Raw genomic sequence first — 20209 nt, 5'->3', positions numbered from 1 at the left:
ATGAGTCACTTGGGTTGGTAATAAAGCTACGATCTAACTGGTCATTTATGAGCATAAATTTACGTCGACATACGTTTGATTATTATCCTCAAAATATTCCATATTGTCAGAATCTATTATCATCATCGTCCCATTTCGGTACATCTCTAACGCTGTCATCAACATGAGCACATTAGACGCTGTCCTTAAAAAACTTTCACCCACTTGACCCTTCCCTTCTTTATTTCCATCATCAATATCGTAATGCTAAGGACATCCATCACAAACTTCTACCTTATTATTTGTGAATGAGAAAACTCATTATACATATAAATAACTGTTTTTCTTGCATCTTCTAACCATTTTTCGATCAAGAAGTTCTATTAAACATCGATGATGGCTAATCATAGTATCCAGGATGCCTGCTTCATCAGATTCGAGACTCGTTAAGTCAGTTGTTCTGTATTTCAGTGTTATTGCTCACATTGAGATTAAAATCAAATATAGTTCATTTCAAACGTCAACGCATTATCCGCTGAATAATGTATAGTATACTTCTGACATACAAGTGATATTAGGATAATCCTCTCGGGATAATCCTCAACATCAATATTAATCGACAGACTGTATTCATAATGATGCACACGTTCATTCAGTGCAATGATCCTGATCATATGTGAATGTTTTAATTTCAGTAAAACAGTTATTTACCTGCTATTCATAACTCATCTAGTTCCAACATACTCACACTCACACTCTTATACCCACTGACATATTTGTCTACAATTAGTCAACACTAACAACCTTTAAAATCTGGTCACATGTAAATAAGTATGTGTGTGTATGCGTCGATGCTGTCATTATCGTTGTCAACTTCGTTATTGTTATCATTGTTGTTTTATTCCGTTCCGCCTTTCCTACTTCTATTCTGTCTTCTCACTGTTTTTCTCATCCACCGAAATTTTTATTTTGTTTGTTTGAAGTTGTTATTTTAAAAAGATCCTCAATTAAGTAGCTTCCTTCGTTCCGGTTGAATTTATTTCTATTGATGAATTGTTGTATTCTCAAATGTCAAATGAAGATTCACCGTTGAGTTTAATAGAACGATTGTAAATTTGCAAAGAAGAGGAGAGGTGAGGAAGATATTTCTTTTTTAAGACTATTTATAAGGATACTCATATAAACCAATGTATTCGATAAGTACCTTAAATCTATTTTACACAACTAACATGTATGACAATATTCCATTTTTCCAAAGTTTCTTCATTTATGATGGAACAATTAGTCAATCTGTGCTTTTATCGTTTCAGACAATTATAAAGTTATGACGGTGCTGCAGTAATACGTATGCACAAACTCGACCACGCACCACAGCAAACACAGTTGACTTCCACTGGTTACGGCTTCTCAGTAGAACTCCATGAAATTCATCTTGAAGCCAGTCACCAGTGAGCCAATGATGAGGAATCCCATTCTAGGACAACACGAGCGTCAATTGCTTCCTGGTTCTCCATAGTGGTCTAGCTTTGATTGACACATGGATTCCACTGTTAAATTACTACAATCTCCGTAAACCACCATTCGGGTACATTGATTTGCAATCAGTGTTTTATATTCTTAGTATATATTAGAGTAGATTGACGTTATAAAATAGAGGAATTGATGGTCGGCTATGATGCTTAAAACTAACGGTTAAAACGTGCACACAGAATATGCAAACACAAAGAATATTCAAACGAACAATTGATTACATGATCAGGCTTCACAGTTAAACATGTTATGAAAAGAGTATATTCAAGGTAAATACGATGAAGAGGAATCAATGTGAATTGGTAAAGATGAATAGGAAGTTTAGGAAAGATATAAACATAAAAAGAATTTCGACAAGAGGTTCTGAATACGAGTTACTACCGAGCTAATTAAGCTCTTTGTGTAAGTGAGATTTTTATATCAATGTTATGTTTGTTCATTCTTTAGAGTTCGGACAATTCTCGGAATACCTAATGGTCTAGTTCCAGATGGAAAGGGACTTAGATTCTAATCTCGCAACCACCGTTAGTTTCCTAAAATTAAGAGATGCATCTTTTGATCATTGTCAATTAACACGTTTCATACATTTATAGGCTCCTCTCAACTGCTTTCAATAACTGAAGAAAGAACCCTCTAATATGCAACGAAAAACTGGTAATAACGCTACAATAAAAGCATTAAACAAACATGATTCAGGCAATCAGCCAGTTCACACATTTAATAATTAAGCTCATGATTTACATTTATTTTAAAATAAAAATAAATCTATCCGTTGACTATCAAGAATTATTGAACCTCATCTATAGATATTTAGTGATGGAATAGTTTGACCGGAAAATGCATCGAAATATCACCGTTCGAAGTAGCGATGTGAATACCTTCATTAAAAACGAAATGATCGTACTCAGCAACACAGATGAACAACGAATGACGATGTCTGATCACTGTGGTGGAGTTGGATTGCCTCGACTCCAATAGAGAAGCCAAACACTCGACACATAGAACATGGACGAGACCATCTGTATGGAGAAACTAATAAATAAGTCTGTTCAAAAGATACAACATCATCAACATCAACCTTGTGAGTAACAGATCTTCTCTCCATAATTTCATTATTTCATCACAGTTTGTAATGTTGAATGTCATCTTATCAAGTGAACTAAAATGTGATCGTTACAAATCAATTCACTGGAAGGAAAGCTTTATGATAATCAAATTAGTGAATGTTACGTATACATTTCAACTCAGAATTAACCGCATGTTAAGATACACTTCATTCTGCGTTCAACTAAGAATTTGTTCTTTGCTTGTTGAGGGAAGCTAAGGCCGTGTGTAATGGCTAACATTCGTCTTCAGATTCAACCAAGGTATCTTGATCATAACCAAAACCATCTCTCACCTAGGGAACAATGATTTTCAACTTATCAGGCAATAAATATGGATTGATAAATTGCCAAACTGCTCCTGTTGCGGTAGATCACGTCGAAGCAACCTCTGACATGTGTGCTGCACTACTCCACCTAATATTCTGAATGATTTTCCCTAAGATCATTTTGAATCTGAATAGCATAGTTGAGTTAATCAGAACATTCGTATGCATTACATCATGTGTTGAACTATAGTGTTTTGATGCACTGTTTGAAGCTACTCATATTTGTATAAGTAGTAAAGAAATTATTCAGTAATGACAAGAACAACGTCAATTTGAGCCATAACAATAAATTAAAAAGTTAAGATTATATCAACAGACATATTTATACTTACTTAGGTAACTATAATTATGGAGAATACAAGTCAATCAACATGGATAATTAGGAGACATATAGATTGTAGTCTTAAAAGTTGTTAGTTGTGGGATTGGTAGCTGAATCACAACGTTTTTCAACCATAACACCAGGGGACAATTGTTCCAGTGATATATGAATTACCTGCACTTTCTTTACTGCATTTCTTTGCAATTGGCGACTGTGATCTAGAGCCAAATATTTGTTTTAATATACCTGCTCATTTCATTCAACCATCTTACATCTTGTTCATTCATAACTTAGCAAAAGGATGATTAATTGCAGTAGATGTCCAGTAGAAGTGACTGAAGCCGGACTTCATGTTCATCTTTACTTTATAACAAAATATGTGTTACTTTGTGATAGATGGAATCGCCATTTTTGAAAGCAACCTAATCCTAAATGCCACCATGAACCTATTAAGAAATGTTCCAGATCGATTCGTGAATCTCTACAATATTGAAGTCTGCAGGCAATTAGAACCAGATTAATTTCAGTGCAGAATTATTGGAATGAGAGAACTTATAGAATATTGTGACTTTGGTGAAAAATTACTCTTCTAAATCACATTGGCTGCATAACACCAATACTCTTTGAATGATACAATTTTCCACGAATCGAACTATCATACAACATATTGTTGAATGAACCAGACTTTTAAATGATGAGTGAATAGCAAAATATCACAGTATTCAATCTGTGTAGATTTCGATTATTCAAGACATAAATCAAACTAAGTGAGTAACACGATACCGCTTCTGCGTTCGAGCCACGGAGAGAACTTCAATTCTGGGATGCGGGTATATCCAGCAGACGAGTCACAAATAGGGAGAAAAGCATGTCATGTCATGGATTTCATTGATAGTCACCAGCCATCTTTCCTGATGAAGATTGAGTTATATTGCGTGACAACTAGATGAGGACAGACTACGTAATGTATTCGGAATTTGAAATCAGACAGTCTTCAAGTACGAAGGTATCATTGAGTTATACAAACGCCATAGACCTATAAATCGTATACATCGGGGAATAAGATTTGCAAAAATATTGAGAATTCTGTATGATCCATTGCATTTCTGTATTATCCAATAACATATTCAAAGTAATATTGATTACTTCTTCCTCAATCTCAGTATAAACAACGTGTTTGTCTAATGAACAAGAACATATTTGTGTTGACCTCTCTTGTTTATAGAATCAGCCATGATTATACTTTGTTATCATTTATCACCTCATTCCATTTCAAATAATCAAGTAATATGGTATTCTCTATTCTGTATCGTGGGTGTAACACCAGCCTTGGTTAGAATAAAACAACATCGTTTTTTATTAATCTGTTGTTTATTTGGCTGACAATCACTTACCAGCAAAAATTAAAGATGAGTGAAATTCTCATTTTACAAATTATTACTACTTTTCTAAAAAGAAGATGAAGTGAAAACGAATCTTCTGTCTGGCAATTCATAGATGGTCTTGCGCCAGCTATGAACAAACACTCCAATCATTTACTATCTGAGTTGTATTGTTCAACTAACTTCATATTTTAGGATAAGGATAAGTCTCTTTTGTGATTTCTGTTTTGTCACATTTCTGATAGATTTACATACACTGGATGAGTTGCATGGCATCAAAAGATGAAGTGTATCTCTCTGGTGATGTGAAATGAAATTACCATAGTGAACGTGACAATGCTCGAATCCATGTATCAATCTGGGCTAGGCCACTTTTAAAAACCTGGAATCATCGGAAGACCGTTTAGTACAATATTCATGAATCCCAATGTTAAAATACTGCAACCTCAATGGATACTCACTCTGACAATATTATAATGCTGTTTATAGTTTTGTGTGGAAGAGAAATGTCTCTTATATATTCCATCATTCGATGCCATTATTAACGCTAACACTCCATTAAGAGAAAATCTGAATGACGTTAAAAACCTTCTACAACTTTGTAAATTTTCTGGTAAATATATTTTGTTTTAAGAATATGAAAGATACTTCATTCAAATCAACATACAAGTTCTTGGAGGTGTTAGATGCAAACTATCGTTCTCACTGAAGAATAACTGTCTAGGTGGGTTAAAAATGCGCCCTTGTTAGGATGAAACAAAAAGAATGTGTTTGGATAAAATGACGATTCTGAAATTCATTCTAAATTTAAATGTACCTTAAAGCCTAAACAAATATGACCACCCAGCTGTTCAGCCAGTAATTGTTCAATAAATCAAATCTAAATTACAATAATTAAGAAAGTTGATAAAGGATGAGAGAAAATTACCAATCGCAACAAATCAATGTTATTCCATTCTGCCTGGATTGATCACGCATAGATTCGTTCAAAAGATACTATTTGATTGCTTTATAACACAGAGTGTTTTCAATTCTTGTAGAGTGCTTCAATTCATAATTGAAAATGTACAATTCCAGTCCATGCAAGCAACACAATCGAATGGAGGAACAAACAAATGCAAACTAATATGGCTGCTGCCAAAACTTAGTATCAAGTAACCACAACATCAATGCAGTTCAGGAAGAAAAAAGGAAACAGTGAAGGCGTAAGAAAAATAAGAACTATAATAAAATACAAATATGACCAATTCAAAAAGAGTCGCAAAGACTAACAAAATGTAAAACTAAAGAATCAACAATAGGAACAAACTACAAATGCACACATGGAAGGATTTTCACACACACACAAAACTATCAAAATGGATCTCAAAGGAGGTAATATTCCATCCAAAACATCAGTGACAGATGTTGTGTAAACGAATTATTCTTTGTTAAATCAATGTTAGATAGATAGAAGAGTCAAAAGCGACAGTAATCAGTTTAAAAACGTTTATTTAAACTGAAGGGACAGAAGCTATGATAATTTACAAGACTAGTTATTTCACTTTAAGAATAATGGTCTGAGTACCCATCATTATCAGATATGTTGTCCAATGTTAGAACCTGCTAAAATATCACTCACTATTTGTGGATTGGTATATCAGTCTGAGAATAATGTTATGCCTTGAACAAACTTCCACTGATGAAGTAGCTGCACAAACTGAAAGTCGTTGTACTTATAAAGGAACTGTTGAATTTTCGGTTTGCATATTTCCTGTGACCCCTAGTAATGTGACAGTTATATATAATTGTTCATAGACGTTTGATTGTCGAAAGTGTTTGTGAAACGATTTTCTTGAAAGCAGGATTAAATAGGCTGATGTTAGCGTTCATTGGTGCCTGACAGTTCAACGAATTTTTAATGTACTTTACTTGACAGCTTTTACGAATAACGAAGCAAGATTGTTCTAGTCAACACAATGTGAACTTCACGAGTAACACACTGCGGATATATTTCCACAGTATTTAAAGATAAAATTAAAACCGAAATATCACCGTAAGAATCATCATGAAACGAAAATTTTAATTCATCACATAGTCTATAAAAGTGACTACAATAAACACGATGTGTGACGCTTTGCTAATGAAACTAGATGGATTCCAGGATATATGATTTTTGATTGAAACCATGGACCGATAAATGTTGGAACTGTATTAACACAATAAACTGGTCATTCACACCTGAATTCTCACTCAATACAGACACAGTGCCTAGATATCACCAAACACTGGTCCACGATACTAATTAACAGGATGGTGTGACTTTGATTTAGGATACAAGTTCAAATATTTCGCAACTGACTGGAGTAAACAAAGATAATCGATGAACATTACAAAACGATGATGATCTACATGTTGATTGTGAAGAAGTGAATGACCAATTGAATTCAGTGATATAGACAATTATAAACTGGAGTGATGTGAAAGATAGAGGAACATGCACATTTTTCAGTCGTTGCAACCATTTTGTAAAACCGAGAGCAAGATAAAATGAAATATACTTTTCCAATGAATGCTGAATAAAGTTCACCTCTTTTTTCATTATCGTTGCTGGTCGCTCATCCCTAAACTGCAATCCTGATATGACGGGAAAACATTTATTACAAAACACTTACTGGGGGCACAGTATAGAAACTCTAAGGATCAGCATTATTTATTAGTCACATTCAATCAACTGTGGTGGATAACTCATCGATCCTGGCAAGGCATACCGAAAATCACCGTTTCAGATCAAAATTTCAAACTGTTGTGACAGTCCATATTACATATCTCAAGTATCAACGTAGAGTGTTTGTACGATAAAGAAAATCAGAAATAAAAAGCAAATAATAATGTAGGGCATCTGCTGTTTAGTATAATTCTGTAAGGCTTTTTAGGGATAGTGAAATTGTAAGTGAAGCTTATCGCCTCATATCTGGTCTAGAATCAATAATGTCAGCTTAATATCCAAGACATTCAACACCAAGCATATAAAATGAACCTTCATTTGACTGAACGACAATTTTCTCTCAAGCAGAATTTGAAGAAAGTAGTATGTCACTGACCGTGAGATATTTTATGAAAACCATAAAGATTGAGGTCATCTGGACAAACGTCAACTCTTTTAAGATCACTGACTACATTATGAAGCACTTCATGAAATTTGGCTGGAGAACAACTTAAACCAAATTGAAGGGAATTATATTTGAATAGACGACGAAGAGTGATAATTGTTGTCAAATCTGATGATCGTCTATCCAGAAGAATCCGAAGAAAGACGTTCTTCAAATCAGCTTCACTACACACTTGATAACAATGATTTTGACTAAAAATATCTCCAGCACCACCTGTGGTGTGCGTCAGCTTCAGCAGATAGGAATTCAACGTTGAGGAATGAATTCTCATCCATTCACAGCACTTAACGCAATCAGTCATGAAATGTTCATTGAAAGCATAAAAAACTTCTTTGAAAGCTATTGAAGGCACGTTCAATTTGTGACTTTGTATAGTCAAATCTTTGAATAAAATAACGAAACTGCATACTGCGTTTGCCAACAATCGAATTATGGAACGAACCAAAAGATGTATGTAATCGCCGTTTTATGTGGAGATAAAACCTTGAACATCATGATTGCATGTGGATTATTATCATCAAAAGCTCCAATCTTATTAAGATTTAATAACGGGTTTTGGAATCATCATTACCGAAATGAACAGTAGTTTAATATACCATCATAATCTGCCAATTTGTGTCACATTTCAAGCATTCGGCATGACTAAGAATAAATGACTGCCACAGGACAGATATTTATCATGTCCGTGATCTTACTTTACTTGCTTACTTACTCCTGTTACTCCTAATGAAGCATAGGCCGCAGACCAGCATTCTTCAATCCACTCTGTCCTGGGACTTCTTGATAGTTCCATCCAATTCTTGTTCATTTTTCTCATGTCTATTTCCATGTCCTGGCGTAATGTGTTCTTTAGTCTTCCTATTTTCATTTGACCTTCAGGATTCCATTTGAGGGCTTGTCTTGTGGCGCATTTAGGTGCTTTTCACAATGTGTGTCTTATCCACTTCCAGCGCTTCTTCCTAATTTTTTCCTCCGCCGGGATCTGGTTTGTTCTCTCCCACAGTACGTTGTTGCTAATAGTGTTCGACCAACCGATCTGATGTACTTTGCGTAGACAACTGTTGATAAACACCTGTATTTTCTGGATGATGGCTTTCGTAGTTCTCCAGGTTTCCGCCCCATACAGTAGAACTGTCTTGACATTTGTATCGAAAATCCTGACCTTGGTGTTGGTTGACAGTTGCTTGGAGTTCCAGATGTACTTTGGTTGTAAATATGCTGCCCTTTTGTTTTCCGATCCGCGTCTTCACATCTGCATCAGATCCACCTCGTTCATCAATGATGCTACCCAAATATGTAAAGGTTTTTACATCGAAGAAGCTCTCATAGTGTTGTTCTGTCTACGCTGTTAAATGCCTTTTCGTAGTCAAAGAAGTTGATGTCGAGTAATGAATTCCATTCAGTTGATTGTTCCACAATGATCCGTAGAGTTGCGATTTGGTCTGTACACGACCTATCCTTACGGAATCCGGCCTGTTTGCCACGAAGTTGGGCGTCTACAAAGTCCTTCATCCTGTTTATCAATACCCTGTTGAAGACTTATCCCGGTATTGAGAGAAGAATATCTGTGTTCACCTAATATACATTACATTGAAGTTGTTTGTAGGAGTCAGTGGGTATCCATACTCAGTAGCTTAGGGGAAGACGCGACGATGTTTGAAATAAACGACACCGAGTATGAGTAAAGCAGTGATATATCAACTGTGTGATGCAGATTCAGCTAGCTAACGAGTCTCAAACGTGACGGAGTGATGCGTGTCATGGATATCGTTGCTGTCCACTAACAAACTCTGCTTTTATTTTTTGTGACCATATGGCAATATCGTAGCAACTCGCACATAGTTTATATATTACAAGAAAAGACCGCACACTTTTCAGTCCTAAACACTAACGAGAGCATTCCAACACCTATTGCAAATGATTTTTTTGTCGACTAGTTTCTCAGAAATCCATGAGAACAGGACCGATTATTAGCCAAGTTTTATTTCATAATGTGATCAATAATTGACGCTAACACTTCAGGGTTTTATTTTTTCAAATCTTTCATCTTATTACCAATGCAACGGCAGAACTGTTACCAGTTCATCATTCACTCTACATCTTTTTTCATTCCTACTTGAGTATCAGCTAGACACTCGAAAAGTATTTCATATTCAACACATTCATAACACCTAATTAACAACAGTCTGTCAACAAGCTTTCACTAGACGGTGAATACTCAAATAACGAAGGATTGAGGTGCCTTGATAAATAATGATTCCGAATTCTGACAGTTTAGTTTAAAACAATGAACGACGTCAATTTCCAATGACATTTCTCAGTTTTGAGACTTTAAAAAAATGGACATTTCCAACGGACTCATTGCTGATTTCAATGGTCACATAATCACGTATACACGATACTGTTAATTGACAAGTGCAGTGTTGTAACGTCTTGTGAAATTACCCATGTTTTTTTCATTGAATGAAAACAATGACACAAATACAAAAAATTATATTTTTATATTCTACCAACAAAGTGACATCAGTCATTACGTAAACAATCATCAATGTGATATGCGGTTCCATGAAACAATCTTCAATGTATTGAAATGATTAACAAAATAGAAAGTGTATTTCATAAAATACGAAAATGAAAATAGTACAGTCAACTTGATGAACAAAATTGACAAACTGTTTGTGGGTACTATGAATGAACTCTGTTCCTTCTTCTGTAGAACCACAGCCAAATGCCACAAGCAATGCATACAATAAGGAAAGATATAACTACTGGTACAACGATGTACATGTATGGCAGGGATTTTCTTTTCTCAATGTCTTCAGTTGTATCTGTAGTGATGTTCTGAAATGAACGAAATAGTATAATGTTTACAAAATATCAAATATTTACCAAATGTGATTCAGTGCTTGGATTAGTCTTCTTCAATTCATTTGAAAAGAAATAAACAGTGGAAATATAATTAAATATCAAATATTTCATCATTCATTATACACCATTGTCAGTATTGATGACACAAGTGATTTCAACAATTAGTTACATAATTTGCATTTGCACAATATGATCAATGAATAATGATTTTGTATATCTGATACCGATTTACCACTCCATGTGATAAGTACACATTATCCAACAACCGACTGACGGCTTTTGTTTGGGTGATGAAATTTGTTTGCTGGATGTCACATTTTATCACAATCTATACATTATTCAACAAACTTATGGTTGTCCCCTTTATTGATAAATTCATTCAAAGTACACATTTCTGAACAAGGAATGAGAAATACTGTACTTCTGTACTTCAACAATGGAACTACGAACTTTCACTCATTATCCGAACATGCTACACAATTTTCAACAGATTACACTTCATCATTCAAACTGATTTCATCTGTATTCTTCAACAGTTCACATAGATTTACGGTTTCTTATTGAACATCAGGAATCACTACACATTCTATGAGCTAAAGAATTACCATCTTTCCAGGCATTAGTGTTAAACAACTCTTCTATTTATTATTGGATATCCACATGGAAATAGAGCATTGCATTCTAATGTGCTTAAATATCGTATGAGTTACTTTGATTTATGCACTTAGGGTACAATAGAAATCACTACTGATCCGTAACAATACAAATGTTCTTCCGAAAAAAGATTGCAATTTGAAATAGCGTAATATTAAGAACAATCTCTGAAGTCTACCAATTGCTTACTTTCATCTGGCAACCATCCACTTCAAAGAAATGAACATCCTTATCGTTTGTTGTAATGCATGTGTTAGCTTTTCCACACCAAATACACGTTGTATTCGATGTTGTACCGCCTAGACATGCTTCAGTCGAATTGTAATTTGGACAGTCTTCAGTGAAAAGAAGAATGTGATTGCATTTCAAATTATCAAACGAAAGATAAATGAATTACAAAAGAAATGTAACTGTAACTCAATGATGGCGATTTCAAAGTGAAATGAGTATTTCATTCTCTGGACATTTTATCATCACACACTTTCAATGTCATTCACATTTCCTGAAAACATGTTGTAATTGAATAAAATTACGTTGTATGTTGAACGATGAAATTCGTCAGGCGAATGTCACGGATGACAATGACTGTTAATATTAGAAAAGAAATGTACACTCTATACTGTTAACTAAACCCGTTCCTGCTTTATGATTGAAATAATTCGTGTATACCATCTTTATATATGCTAAACGGAGAATAACATTGTTATGTCACTCTAACTGACTATTATTATGCCGATGCGCGAACGTCAGTTGTACTGAGGGAGAAAATTTACTCCTTCAATCTGTCGCATTTGTAGGATAAAGTAGAAATTTTGGAAATTAAGCTATTGTTTCCAAGGCAATTACAGTTTCATGGAGTGTTTCTCCAATGTCAATTCCTCGGAAAAATCCGATATTGCATGAACCAAATGAAAATCAAATGACACTTCCCAGTCAATGCACAATCAACTAACAGACTGATATCATCTCATCCATCGTCTTGCGACATTTTGTTCAAGTAAATTTCATCAAACTGAAGACTTCTGTTGTAGTTTAAAATGTGTCTATAATCATTTTAAATATTCAACAGTGAGTCGTTGTGTGGTGTAAAGTCGTCAGTTGAGACTGATGGCTTGATGCCATTTAATAGCTGTCTGAAATCATACATGAAATTTTCAATTTTACGAAACGAAAGTGATGCATTCAAGTGTGAAAATAGTAAACTCTGATAAAATATGGTTTGACATACCACCGAGAACTTCATATTCCACTAACGTTCCACTTTGTATCCAGTCAACAGGAACCCGTATTCCAGACGATACAAAATCTAATGTGATTAATTTTACAGAAGAAGGCAGTTAAAATTCTGATTTCCATTTTGGCTATAACATGTTGTTTCTTCGTTCAAGAAGCAATCAAAATAAGATACTGTTTATTATCTGATTACAGATTTAATGACGGTCAAATAACATAATTATGAAATATACTCTACATCGCTCAAGGTTCTGAAAGTGACCGCTGTTCAACCACTAAATGAAAAGTGATATCGTTAAATTGCTGTTTTGTTTCACTAAAGTGTCAGTGCAGCATCTACAGAAAAAATATGTTTATCTCGTTAGTCAATATTGAAAGGCTGCATGTTTGACTATCTATTAGTGGATGAGTGAATAAATGAGTAGATATATCGCCTGTCTAGTATCCTCGTTCATACATTACCGTCTGGATCGTTAAGAATATACAGAAGACTTCTCCAAATATCTATCCGCAAATTCGTGCTGAAGACATTCACACATCATAGTTATATTACTCGGTATACCAAGTTAGGCAAGCGTCAGCTGACATTGATCTTGAAATTCTTATTGATGGAGGTTAGCACAAAAGATAAAACAATACGATTCCGATTTCGTCACAACAACTCAAATCTGCTTTGCGTTATCAACGAGGATAACAGTTGTTGAACTGAGGTTACAGATACTTTGGTATCACTTCGAAAGACAAAATATTTTCAGAATGAGTTTCGATTATGAATTGTTATTACATGTGACAATGGAATCTTGCTTCAAGATTTCTAATCAACAAATTGACGTTGAATTTTCAATAGACAGAAGCATTGAGACAGTGAGTTTGCCAAAATTATTCAGATTCTATTTCACACAATTTTCCTCAGCACTTCATCGACACTTCCATCAATTTATTGTACAAATAAAAACAACTGAATACTATAGACTGTAAGAAACACAAATTCGGTCATCATTGTAAATTACAGAAAATCTCATGGATGACATAGTGATGATCGTGTACAAACAGAAGACAACATCATGCTAACAGATGACTATTCATATAAGGCAATGGAAATTAGAATGTAAATAACATTTCTTACCTTCCCCACACCGGACATCATAATAAAAGCCCGATCCAAAAATGTAGGAATTAAGTCCTTTAGGAATCTGAAAAGGAATAATGGAAGTCTGAGTCAAGATCTGTCAATACACAACCACCTATATCAAAACCAACCAAACATTGAAGAAATGTATCGTCATTCACATTATGGCACTATGGGTTATTCAAAGACAACTAATCACACTTACAGAACTCTGACACACACTCTTTGTCGTTAATTGCCCCGAAGGTATCAGAATTTGTTTACATATTACACCAATTCATTGTTGTTTATTATTTTAAAAGGTGCTAGAATAAACTGTGTCATTAACGGATTATTAATGTTTTCATAAAGTCTGTATGCACAGTACAAAATATTGGTGTCGTTTCATCCATTTCAATATATTTCGATGTATTTGACAGTAGTGATATGCATGAAATAATAGAATAGTCCATTCATTTGCTCAACTTACGTTCTCATAATAGAAAGATATCTTCCCATTCGATTGTATCAGGTGCATTATCTTGATTGTATCATCTGCAAAAAAGAAAACTACCGATATTTAAAATTTCAAGGATTAGTGTCGAGCATGTCATTGCTAGATGTGACACTGTATGTGCCTACATACAGGGGATCAGATTTCAGTAAATATATATCTGCGTTATCTCAAATGTTTTCTGTAGTTGAATTCGTAATGAAAATAATCTCGTGAATGTCGTGCAAAATGAAATAAGCATGTATCCTTCATAATGAATGTCAGATGCTTAGTTTGCTCAGCTTTCATATTCAAGCAATAAATCATCTAGATTCTAATTAGATCTGATAGTTAGAGTGGTATTCAAATTGGTGGAATATTTCCTATATTTCAGCTGATACAATTGACTCTAGGCGAAAATGAAATGAGCTGCGGTTTGTTTGTTTATAATCCGAGTTTTAGAAATTATTTAGTTATGTAACACATTGGTATATCAGTCGATCAAATGCCTTTGACCACATTAGTTGTTAAAGATGATGAGAAGTGAATACGCTTAATACATATCGTTTTAACGATCTATTAATTTGAAAGAAGAGAAGCTAAGAATGACCGTGTTATGAGTGAATATCCAGATGAATGTGATGTATACAGAAATGATTTTCCGATGAACACATATGTACATTTCTTTATAAACAGACTTCTCATCATGTTCCTTTGAAACCTGTCAATGGTGATGAATCTCTGTATTTGTTTATCTACAAATGAAATGATAGTATAACCTAATGTATCCAAACGTATGTCAATGATTCTTTAAGTTTCCATCAAATATATCTACAAACAATCAATGGATTCTATGTGTATTTAGCCTTTGATTTTGTAGAATGGTTACACTTTTATACTTCTGTTAGTTTTTTAAGATGAATTCAATTACTCAAACTGAATAGAAAACATTTGAGTAATAACAATCAATAATGATGATGTAAAGTGTTAGTAGTTCACATGTGATCAAAAAATCATGAATGTGGATACATACTTTTATTATCAATATTTGTAGAACAAGACCTTCTGACAGCAAAATATTCCTCTGAAATAATGAAAGCAAAATAAATTTGTGTTCATGTATGTGTATAATGAATATTTACCTCTTTTAATAAACACGCACTTTTTAACACAAAATGTATTTGAACACAAGTTATGATGTTCCTTTCAAGATTTGAGTGAACCAATTCAACTAAATGAGAGTCTCAGTGATCTGCATTATAATTTCACTCATATGATGAACGTTTCAATCCCATCAACTGAGAGAAATATTATACTTCTGAAATGTTTGGCTTGTAAGCTTTTGGCCAACTAAACAACCGTTAATACATATTCGACAATAAACATACAAAATCATTTTGTGAAATTCTGTTATTCCAATTGAACAGTACGTAGTGGAAATTCCCATTTTCCGATTTGGTCAATAAAGAGGGAACGAATTGAGCGAAGAAACGTCTTTTCAATTAGTTTTTCATCATACCTCTACACTACTATACATAAGTATGATTTGCACTAATGATATAATACTCATCCAGTGGAGACGTTACGTAACGTAATGACATTCAAATTCACATTGAGTAATTGGAAGAAAGAGGATTATTAATCTTCAAAATTGCTACATTGTGTAATATAAGAAAAAGAGAAGGAACAGGATTTTATAAGTGATGGTCAATAGAATAGTAGTTACTTGAGAATCTGTTACGACCTTGGATCGCTTTTACCCCGTCGATATTTTGTTATGACTTGACCTTGATCTGTCTAGTCTAGATTATGACGATGAAGCGATAGCCTGAGCGGTTTAACCTTGACGCTAGTACGCAGGAGTTCGAGATGTTGTAGAGAGAAATCTATTCTAGAAACTGACTGACTAGCAAGCACGCAAGTGAGAGAAGACAAGACAGTGTGAACACTCTGAATTCTGAATTCGGATTAGTGCAAAAAGGTACATGAAGAAATAAATGAAGATCCTGACCACAACATACGATAATTTGGAGAAATACAGTTATGTCCAAAACTGGGAATTCGGGTAGAAAATATGGTGCAAAATATTATGTTTAAATTACAATAGTTTCGTAACAAAAAGGGGTATGACAATGAATGATACAACGAACGAAAGCTCATGTTCTGTGGGATAAAATAGGGACGAAAATAAATGTCAGTATTTTACAACATTTGAATAAAATGAAATAACGTCCGTAGTTTGTCTCGGCTTCTTATTTCTCTGTACACAACAGAATCAAGAGATGAGTGTTGAAAGTTTACAAGGTTCAAAAACAACAGAAACAAAATTACAAAAATTAGAGGAAAAACTAGAAGAAGTATGGAAAATAGTTCTTTTGAAGGAAATCTTATACTGATGGCCAGGGCAATGAAAGTGGTTGTACAAACCTCTTTTGAGTGCAAAGGTTAGGTTTGTGAACATAGATTGCGATGGCATTCGCAATGAACAGAATTTTCTTAATTGAACTAATTATTGCCAGGAAATGTTACCCCAATAACATTAATTTCAGTAAGTGACTAAAATGAATGCCCTTCATTTTGATGTTCTAGGCGTTCTAATTCGAATCAATCATGTTTTACTTGCACATTATTTGTGATTGTTAGTTGATTGGATGTTTGAGATGGTGCATGAGATCAAACTTCATGATCAAACGATTATGACAATCGAGAATGTGCTTAATATCCAATAGTTCAACGACAGTGAATAAGAGGGACTGAACTTCTAAGAACCAAGTAATTGACAGAGAGATTTGGAGGACATCAAATATAAATTGATAGGTAATGTGCTTCAATAATTCAAAATGATTTCCCACACAACATCGCTTATTATTGCACCTGTGATCAGCTTGATTCGATCAATCTATCAAGAAGTGTCGTATTGATGAAATATCAGTTTTATGGTAGTTCGAACAGATTGAGGAGTAGATAATTTCCACCTTAGCAAATACATTGTGTGTCTATTTTGAGGTGAGTCACTTCACAGTAATGAATACGTGTTGTGAACGCAGTTTACGGCATTATATCACACAAATAAAATAATCACTGTGTACTAGTCAGCTCTCATGAAATAATCAAGTTAGATGCCGAATCATTTATGCAAAATAAAAATAAGGAATGAAAACGAACTCACCCCCAACTAAAATCTCACTTATAATCTCAGAATTGCCGTTGATATCATTATAAATTACTCCACCACCTGCATCACCTTCTTGACTTATTAAATAAATTTTACCTGTGTTTATCAAATGAAAACATGCAATTTAATTGATAATCTACTGTGATTGAATGAAAGACTTTGAAATTAACTGGAGACTAGAATGAATTGCATGAACTGTAAATAGTTTGCTACAACGCATCAAACTATTTACAACTTGAACAAGGAAAGACATCAGTAGATGGTTTGAATGTTAAAAAAATGCATAAAACTGATCTATTGAAGTAATGAAAGCGACTTTGTTTCATCGAATTGAAATGTGAGTGAACAAATCTCAGTAAAAATTTTTATTCGAGGAAAATAATTCTCTTACCATCTGAATCTAAATTCAATTTGTCGAGATCATCACCGTAAAATGTAAAGGGGAAATTCTTAAATATTCTCTAGAAATATGCAAACATATGGATTAGCATCTCCGTTGCAAAATGTAGTTAACTCACCCCATCAGTAACCAATTTCTCAAAATTTCCACTAATATTTGGAAAGGTCTGATTACGGCGAATTAACTGGGAATAGTGATCATAATGTGACTGAATATTTGAATTGGAACTTGACTGATGACTTACATATTTATATGTATCACTTTGGAAAATTACTTTACCAATTTTAAGAAATTCAGATTTTTCACATAATTCATGACAGTCAAAAAATTCCGATGTGAAGACCATGATCGAATAGATCGCTATCAACTGACCAAATGAAAATGTATATCTGAAATGGTTCAGATGAATAGAACAATGTTATGTCATTAGATCAAATTGAAATTGATATGAAAAACACTCATTTGCCTTAACTGTATAGTCAATACTCACATCATTTTCTTGTTTAAAATGTTTCTAGAACGTGTCGAGTTTATATAGAATTTTTTGAGTGTTTGTATGTCTCTTTCAGATTGGATGATTCAAATGGACCACTAAGATGATCAAATTTCATAAAATCATTTAATAATTATTAACCAATCGTCATAGGAGATGAACTCATTGTTATGCAGTAGTCTTACACTTATTGAGGTAATATAGCCTGATATTGATCCACAGTTGGTTGAAATTCCTGACCCCCTATTGATGAAAACTATTTTGGATAGGATTAACAATAATTTAAACTAAGTAACTAGTGCTCATAATTTGATGAACAAACATTGTGTTACTTGTACTCAACTGTGAATTGGTTGTCAACGATGCATAGTTTTGATTTGATTGGTTAAAATCAAAGTAGCACGCACTGCTTACATTAGATGACTAAATTCACATTTTTATGTTTGAATTTCATTTCAATAAAATGAATTCTTTCACTGGTTGAAATTACGAGTCAATTGTAGCTAAACCACCATGGAAAACCTGGAAGCACTTGACGGCTGTTCCTCAGCAGTGCACATCCACGATCCCGCCCCTCGCGAGATTCGTACCCAGGACCTATCAGTCTCGTGCGCGAACGCTCAACCATCAGACCACTGAGCTGGCATCCAACGGTGTTAATGTCTAGCTTAAACCAATCCACGAAGTTGCGCCACCGTCAACGTCGTCTTCAGTGAGTTGATATCTCACAACAGACGTGGTTGAACTCCACTGGCAGCGGCTTCTCACTAGATTTCCAGGAGTGTCTCTTCAAGTCAGTCACCAGTGGGGGGATGATTATTATCAGAAGGTGTTTTGTGAGCGCGATAGTGATAAGTCCTGGGTTCGAATCTCGCGGTGTGCGAGATCGAGGATGCGTACTGCTGAATAGTCCCATACTTGGACGAATCGACCGTCCAGTGGAATGAATAACAGTCTATATTTTCGTAAACCAATACTCGTTTCATTGGAAAAAGCCAAGACTATTTACATGTTAATTACATTTGTAAAATGGTAATTCTTGATAAAATGAAATTGAATTGTGCACTTCGAAAAGATGTTGATCATAACTAAAATATTATTTCCTTAATTATTTCAATCTGTAGTTGAATAAACGGTTGTTACGTAATTTTGTGAATTCTTCAACATTCAAATTGTGTTCTATTATACATGATATTGTACCACTAATATGTAGACTGTCATGTTATTATCATTCACTGGTAATGTTGTTGTTAGTAGTAAGAGTAGTTGTAGTCGTTTTAGGTAATTTTACGGCTTATTCACTTTGACTGGATAAGAATTCACTTGACTGTTAATTCATCCAAACTTATACATGAAAATACTGTTTATTGGAATAGTGAGCTTCACTTATTAAATCATTATCAATTTCTCATTAGACGACAATTCTGCAATAATCTGAACTGAAACTGGATATTCTTCATATGTAGGGGTTTACTAAACATTTCAAGGATGAAGAGAACATTTCACTTCGTACTAACTAAATAATTGCACTGTGTTTGAACGGAGTTCATATTCGGTAATAAAGACTGTAACGAATATTCCATATAATTCAGAATTGATATGATCACATTTACTAAGATAATAAATAATGTGCATATCAATGAATGCAAAATTTCTAGTAGCGTACACTCAAATATACAAGGCGCAGTAATGATAGATCTGGACAGATTGTTTACTTTTCACTCATGACCAAAATATAACAGCAGATTTCTCGAATCTAATCTTTTTCTGCACAACATGCAATACATGGGTTTCATTTATACCGTGAACCGCGATATGTTTTATCTTCTTATTTCAGTTACATCTGACATACAGACCTCGCGACTTCCAAAGAATTTCTACTTTCACCATGAGAAGTCATGATTCTTTTAAATAAAGATTTTGCCTAATTCGTAGCACTGAATTGATGTAGTCAAAATGAACTTTATAGATCAGAAGATTTTAAACAT

The 20209-nt window shown here is 34.1% G+C and overlaps 1 protein-coding gene across 1 annotated transcript in view; it reads right to left on the bottom strand.

Annotated features, from left to right (window-relative positions):
- MS3_00008908 (uncharacterized protein) overlaps positions 1-20209 on the bottom strand; it is a 262942-nt gene that overhangs the window by 220618 nt on the left and 22115 nt on the right. The window lies entirely within an intron of this gene.

Source organism: Schistosoma haematobium, chromosome 5, assembly GCF_000699445.3.
Source record: "Schistosoma haematobium chromosome 5, whole genome shotgun sequence".
NCBI lineage: Eukaryota > Metazoa > Platyhelminthes > Trematoda > Strigeidida > Schistosomatidae > Schistosoma > Schistosoma haematobium.
The sequence above is the reverse complement of the archived record's forward strand: the minus strand, read 5'-3'. Positions and strand labels throughout refer to the sequence as shown.